The 7,793-nt window shown below is 38.2% G+C and overlaps 1 pseudogene; it reads right to left on the reverse strand.

Annotated features, from left to right (window-relative positions):
- Nucleotides 1-3,208: 3,208 nt before the first annotated feature.
- Nucleotides 3,209-4,296, reverse strand: LOC101273370 (28S ribosomal protein S10, mitochondrial-like; annotated as a pseudogene).
- Nucleotides 4,297-7,793: the final 3,497 nt, after the last annotated feature.

A 7,793-nucleotide genomic window follows, 5' to 3' on the forward strand; every position in this document is an offset into this window, starting at 1 on the left:
CATTGGTCAAACAAGAAAATATGCATATCAAAATGGGCCACTTCGAGTCACCAGTATCTCCCTGGAAGGATCTTGTACACACATCTGTACCCTAGCTTTTGTGGCTGTCATCCAAAGGACAGGTCTCCAGACAGCCTGTTCTGATAGTCAATTTGGCTTCCATTTAGGAGTTCCACATGACTGCAGGAAACAAAGAAGCATTTAATAACTGGCTATCCCTCCAGAGCTCAGCACAGAGGGAGCAGGCAAAAATGCCCAACTCCCAAGTTTTACCTGAAAGGGGCCTAACTACATACTTTCCCAGCTGCTGCCTGAGAGTCTGGCTTCCAACCAACTTGCATCTAGGTGCTAAGTGCCATCCTCCCCTGTGGGACACCGATGGGTCTAGGCACACCATCAGCTACTGACAGCCACTAAGAAGAAAGCAGGTTGGACAATCACAAAGACATTTACTGAACATTCCATCCAACACCAGCAGAATACACATTCTTCTCAAGTGCCCATGGAACATTCTCCAGGATAGAGCATACAAGTCTTAATAAATTGAAGAAGATTAAAATCATATCAAGTGTCTTTTTCTGACCACAATGATATGAAAGTAGAAATCAATTACAAGAAGAAAACTAGAAAATTCACAAATGTGTGAAGATTAAACAACATGTTTCTGAACCAATGGGTCATGAAAAAGTCAAAACAGAAATAAAAATAAATCTTCCAACAAATTAAAATGGAAGCACAACATACCAAAACTTATGGAATGTAGCAAAAGCAGTGCTAAGAGGGAAGTTATAGAGATAAATGCTCATATTATCAAATAAGAAAGATCTCAAGTAAACAACCTAACTTTACACCTCAAGACACTAGAAAAAGAACAAAAAGCCCAAAGTAAGTAGAAGGAAGGAAATAACAAAGGTCAGAGAGGAAATAAATGAAAAAAAAAGAATGTCTGTTTGGGTCCTTTGCTCATTTGAAAATTGGATTATTTATTTATTTTTGCTATTGAGTTGTATGAATTCTTTATATATTTTGGATAGTAACCCCTGATCAGACACATGGCTTGTAAATATATTTTCCCATTCCGTAGGTTGCCTTTTCAAATTATTGATTGTTTCCTTTGCTGTGCAGAAGCTCTTTAGTTTGATGTAGTCCCACTTGTTTAGTTTTGCTTTTGTTGACTGTACTTTTGCTGTCTTATCTAAGAAATCATTGCTTAGATCAATGCCAGAGCTTTTTCCATATGTTTTCTTCTAGAAGTATCAGTTTCAGGTCTTACATTTAAGTCTTTGATTCATTTTGAGTTAATTTTTCAAATTGTGTAAGATAGGGGTTCAGTTTCTTTCTTTTGCATTTAGATATCCAGTTTTCCCAACACCATTTATTGAAGAGACAATCCTTTTCCCATTGTGTACTCTTGGCACCCTTGTCAAAAATTAGTTTATCATACATATGGGTTTATGTCTGGGCTCTGTATTCTGTTCCACTGGTCTATGTATCTGTTTTTATTCTAATACCACATTGTTTTGATTGCTATTGCTTTGTAATATAACCTGAAATCAGGAAGTGTGATGTCTCCAGTTTTGCTCTTCTTTCTCAGGACTGCTTTGGCTAGTCATGGTTTTTTGTAGTTCCATATGAATTTTATGACAATTTTTTCTATGTCTGTGAAAAATGGCACCAAAATTTTGATAGAGATATGTTGAATCTTTTTTTTTTTTATAGCTAACCTTCTTACCTTCTTTTTTTAAAATTTTTTTTTATTTTAGGCTGTGTTGGGTCTTCATTTCTGTGCGAGGGCTTTCTCTAGTTGTGGCAAGTGGGGGCCACTCTTCATCGCAGTGCGCGGGCCTCTCACTGTGGTGGCCTCTCTTGTTGCAGAGCACAGGCTCCAGACGCGCAGGCTCAGTAGTTGTGGCTCACGGGCCTAGTCGCTCTGCGGCATGTGGGGTCCTCCCAGACCAGGACTCGAACCTGTGTCCCCTGCATTAGCAGGCAGATTCTCAACCACTGCGCCACCAGGGAAGCCCCTTGAATCTTTTTTGAAGAAGCCACTTTCATAGAAATGGAGATAGAATATTGGTTTCCAGGGGCTGGGCATAGGAGAAAATGAGATGATATAGGTCAAAGGGTATGCATTTTCAGTTATAAGAATAAGTTCTGAGGTTCTAATGTATAGCATGATGACTATAGTTACTAATACCGTGCTGTACACTTAAAAATTGCTGAGAGTAGATCTTAAGCATTCTTACCACAAAAAAAAGAGTTAACTTTGTGAGGTGATGAATGCATTAATTATCCTTTTTTTGTGTGTGTGTGGGTCTACATTTATTTTTAAAGAATTATTTCTTTCAAAATGAAAATGAGTCACAATGGCTGCTTTGCTAGACACAGTTACTATTATACTGCTCTTGCTTTATTGACTAGTTCTTAATCCTGAGGCTTATACCTGGGATAAACAGGCTTTAGGCATTTGTGAATGACACAGTCGACAACTGAGCTGCAAACAGAATGAGGTCATGGGGCACAAGGCTGTAATTCTTCTCATGTTAATGACAGTAATGTAAGTCTGATACATGAGCAGTGTGCATTCAGAACACTCATACCTGATAGCAGGTCAGGAAAAGAGAACAGGGACTCCAGTTTAAGGGTGGAAAACTGAGAAGTCATAACTACCCCAAAGATGTGAAGGAAACCACAAAAGACATGGGCCGGATTCTGCTGTAAAAAGGAAACGTATCACTCCCTTGGGGTTGATACACCAACAACCTCAGCCCACTGTCATCTTGCCTCTTTCAGAGCTTTAACTACTATTTAATTTTATGGAAAAGTAGACATCCCCAAACAAAAAGAGTGCTATTCACCAAAAGAAAGAGGTCTTATCAGCATGGAACTTAATAAGGAAAAGTATTTATTTGTGCCTTGCACAATTTTTGAAAGCTGTTATTGCTATTCAGTTTTTGGTATTTACTATAGTGCTGGGTGCAAAGTCAACAAAAGAAAAGCTTATTGAATAAATGAATTACAGGATGAATGAAATGATACAGTAATTTCTTGAGAGCTCATATTCCATTATAGTGACCCTTCTAGGCAGCCCTGAAAGGGTTTGGGCTACAGAAGAGTTCAGCGCATGCCACAAATGTGCTTGATCTGCTATAAAATATATCAATTTTCAAGAATATAAAGCTTACATAAGGTAAAACTTGGAGGTCACCACCCCCAAACTAACATATGCCAGCCTGCATTAAGGTAAATATAAAAAACTTTAACTGCTCAGTGTTAAATTAACCAAAGTTTCCTTCTAGGTCCCTCAAAAGAAAGAAATGTGTGTGAGGAATATTTGAAACACTCACTTTTAGATGAATGAAATGATACAAATCACAATCAGTACAAACTAATAATTGAACAACAGTGGAATAACAAAACATGAATTTGACTGTTTTGGTACAGAGTGGTCCAAATGGTTTGCTCACATTTGTTAAAATCCGAACTGAAACAATGACATGTATAAAAGAATAGATAAAGCGGTTCCTGCACAATAGTCTGGTGTATCATAAACTTCCAATCCCTGCTTTCTACTGATCAGGCCGTGCAGCCTCAGGAGAGCAGTCAGGGTGACTTGAAACTGTCTTCACTGGAGACTCCCTCCACTTGACATGCTCACTTCACATCCCAGCACAAGTGGTCACTGAGACTTTATGACTTGCTTTCTTCTTCTTCCTCTGGTATTGTTTCCCAGATTGGCTTCTTGATGTGTTCTGGTAACTGTTCTAATTTTGTCTTTGTAACTTCCATGGCAACTCCTGCAGGTAAGTTTCACTGAATATATTCCAAGTTGACATCTGCTGTACTCCAGTGAGATGTTCTAACTCTAAACATCTGTAAAGTGCTCTCATTTCATACTGAACCTGTGCTTCTTGAAAACATGCACTGATTTGAGAAGAGTAAATCGCTCTATTTTCCTTGGAGGTTCATGTACTTTAACAGAGATACCAAGTTCTTTAGCAGCAAGTGCAACAAAATATTCATAACTGTCCAATACAGCCTTATCATGGCCTTTTACTAAAACTGATAGGCGCTTATATAACATGTCTGGTTCATCAGAAATGGTTATCGTAGGCTTGGTCAAATCCTTGGGAACATCAATGTGTAGGTTTGAAAACTGTACCCACTTCATATTGGTGAGAAGGCCACCATTTTTGGCTGTACTGCTCCTAGAACTGCATACAGAAAAATTCCTCGAACCCTGCCAGAGACGCCATCCCAGGGGCCCAAACGCTGCTCGCACCACCATCTCGCCGTTCTGCATTAATTATCTTGATCTTGGTAACCATTCTACCATGTATATGTATATCAAATCATCATGTTTTACACTTTAAATACATACAATTATATTTTTTAATTATTCCTCAATAAAGTTAAAAAAGAAATAGGACAAAGCTGGAAGCAAGTTGTATATCTGATAAGCAGTTATTGTTCAAAGTACTTAAAGAACTATATAACTCAGGAGAAGAACAGTCAATTAAAAAATGGGCAGAGGAACTGAATAGACATCTTTTCAAAAAAGACATAAAAATGGCCAACAGGTACATGAAAATATGCTCAACTAGTTATTAGGGAAATATATATCGAAACCACGATAAGCTATCACCTCACACCTGTTAGAATGGCTATTATCAAAAGACGAGTGATAACTAGCATTGGCAAAGATATGAAAAAAAGGTAACCCTTGTGCATTATTGGTGGGAAAGTAAATTGGTGCAGCCACTATGAAAAACAGTGTGAATATTCCTCAAAAATTAAAAATAGAACTACTGTGTGATCCAGCAATACCACTTCTGGGGATAAAGCCAAAGGAAATGAAAACAGGATACTGAGGCAATAACTGCACTTCCATGTCCATTGCAGCATTATTCACAATAGCCAAGATATGGAACATAAACACACACACACACACACACACACACACACACACACACACACATATAGAATGGAATGTTTTTCAGTCATGAGAAAGAAGGAAATTCTGCCATTCACGACAACATGGATGAAACTTAAGGGCGTTATGGTAAGTGAAATAATTCAGACAGAGAAGGACAAATACTGCATGTATCACTTATATGTGCAGTCTAAAAAAGCTCAATTCATAGAAATGGAAAATAGAATTGTGGTTATCGGGGGTGGGAGAAATGGGGAGATACTGGTGAAAGAGTACAAACTTTCAGTGATAAGATAAATAAGTTCTGGAAATCTAATGTACAACATGGTCATATAGTTAACAATACTATATTATGTTCTTACAAGTTGCTAAGAGAGTAGATTTTAAATGTTCTCACCACACACATACAAACAAGGTAATTATGTGATGTGATGGAGGTATTAGCTAACACTATGGTGGTAATCATTTTGCAGTATATAAGTGTATCTAATCAAAACACTGTATTCCTTAAACTTACACAATATTATATGTCAATTATATCTCAATACAACTAGAAAAAAAATCTCATTTATTTCTCTTTAATCATTTGAAAAATGAGATTAATAAGTCTCATTTCACAGGATTGTTATAAGAATTAGAGGTAATGCATGTAAAAAAACTAATACTTAATGGGATTTCAGAATTGACAGCTCATTCTTAGGACTGACATGTACAATCACCTGATAAAGTAGGCAGGACAGTTATCCTCATTTCCATTTCCATTCTTCAGTAGCAACTGAAGCTCAGGAAAGATCAAAATGGAAAATCCAATCACTAGTAGGTAGTGATTTAGGCTTGAATTTAAGCCTTTTGATTGCCAGCCCAACTTTTTTTCTTCTCTCTGTTCTGTCTCCTTTCTTCCTCCCTGCACATGGAAGCAGGGAACTGGCCTGAAGATGAATGTGTTGGAAGATGAAGAGTCTAATGTTTCTGCCTGTGTGCTCCTGTATATCTATACACTTGAACCAAGGAAGTGGGTAAATATGGTCTAAAAGACCCCTCGCACTCTTTGCCTAGCTTACCTTTGGCACTTCTTCCTGAAGACAATATCTATATTCCTATTGATACACATGCTTTCCCTCAAATACACCAGGCATTTGCATTGTCTTTTGCCTCTATTCCCTTTGTTAGCTTCTTCTGAACTATACTTCCATTGCATTCCTGGCCTTGTAAACAAAACAAAAATCTGGCCCCAAAACCAAAACCAAACCAAACCAAATATCCTACAAAGCAAAAGCCATAAGCCCAAACCAAAGATCACTTCTTCGCAGTAGCTTCTCCTTACCCTTCCCAAAGAGAAAAGATTACCTCCTCATCTGTGTCCTTTTTGCATCTGTACTTACATTATCCTCACATTTTGGAATGGGTTTCTTTTGCATGTTTGTATCACTTTTTTGCCTGAAAGTTCTTTAAGAAGGGGAGCATATGCATGCCACTTTTGTAGTCAGTGCCTAGCATGTTGTCCCGTAGTACACTGTACTTGCTCCACAAATGCAGGCTGACGTAAATTCAATTGAATTTGTTCTTCTAAGAGAAGGTAAATAGTGAAAGAAATGTAACTTGTCTATATATAGAATAATTAGAGACGCCAATAAAAGTGTTTAGCATAAGACTGGCTACTGTGGAGTTGTGATGTTGCTGCTGTATATTTGTTTGCAAATGGTATAATAATATGTATATAAATTCATACATCTATTAAAACACAAATAATATAGCAAGGCAGAGAACATAGATGTTGCTGCTTGGAATTTTCTTAGCATTCTGGGCTTTGCTAAAAAAATAAGAGCTATGTTAAGAGTGCTAAATTGAAATTGCCAGACTATCCAGTTATTGGGGGAACATGGTAAGGTGTAAAGTTATGCAAATGAGCACAGGAAATTGATCAGACTTAAAGAGTGAACAAAATAGAATAAAACCAAACTTGCTGCCCCAAAATGCCATCAAGGTCCTTGCTTTGCTCTCCTGGGGAATTTTTTTGTCCGTGCAAGATACCCTGGGACCAAGTAAGAGATAATTCATTTCAAAATGAGATGGCCTATTTTTGGAGTACTGCCCTGAATTTTCCCTTTTGCCTATAATAATCTATTGTCCTGGATACCAAAAATAGTGTGTGGCAAGGATTATTTAAAGCTCTTCAGCAGAAGGCAGTTATGCAGCCTGCTGAACTTCTTAGAACAAAAGAAGTAAGTTTCAGTTAAAGGGAACTTTGAAATGGTCTGTGGAGCCATGGAGCCATGTATGCTGGTACCATCAGTACTTTTGTTTTCCTTTATTTTATTTTCTCAGAGTTGGAGAAAGCCCCAAAGACCAGATAGGGTAGAAATTTGACATGATAAAAATTAATTGGAGGGCTTCCCTGGTGGCGCAGTGGTTGAGAGTCCGCCTGCCGATGCAGGGGAACACAGGTTCGTGTCCCGGTCTGGGAAGATCCCACATGCTGCAGAGCAGCTGGGCCCGTGAGCCATGGCTGCTGAGCCTGCGCGTCCGGAGCCTGTGCTTCGCAACGGGAGAGGCCACAACAGTGAGGGGCCCGTGTACCGCAAAAAAAAAAAAAAAAAATTAATTGGTAGGCTTTAGTTAGGAAAATCCACCTCAAAAACAAATAAATAAAATGTAAGGAAACATTTTAGAACTGTGATGTTTATTTAAGTTGGATGATGCTGGGGCACCAGGAGGGGCCACTGCTTTTTGCATAAATATCTTTAAGCAAGAGTCTCAATCCTTCTGGGCTACATGACTTCTTCACCAAGGGGCTCAAGAAGCTATAATGCTCATCAACTATTTGAAGGATGTTTTTGTTTCCTAACACTGCTGTAAAAGA

The sequence above is a fragment of the Orcinus orca genome, chromosome 5 (genome assembly GCF_937001465.1).
Source record: "Orcinus orca chromosome 5, mOrcOrc1.1, whole genome shotgun sequence".
NCBI lineage: Eukaryota > Metazoa > Chordata > Mammalia > Artiodactyla > Delphinidae > Orcinus > Orcinus orca.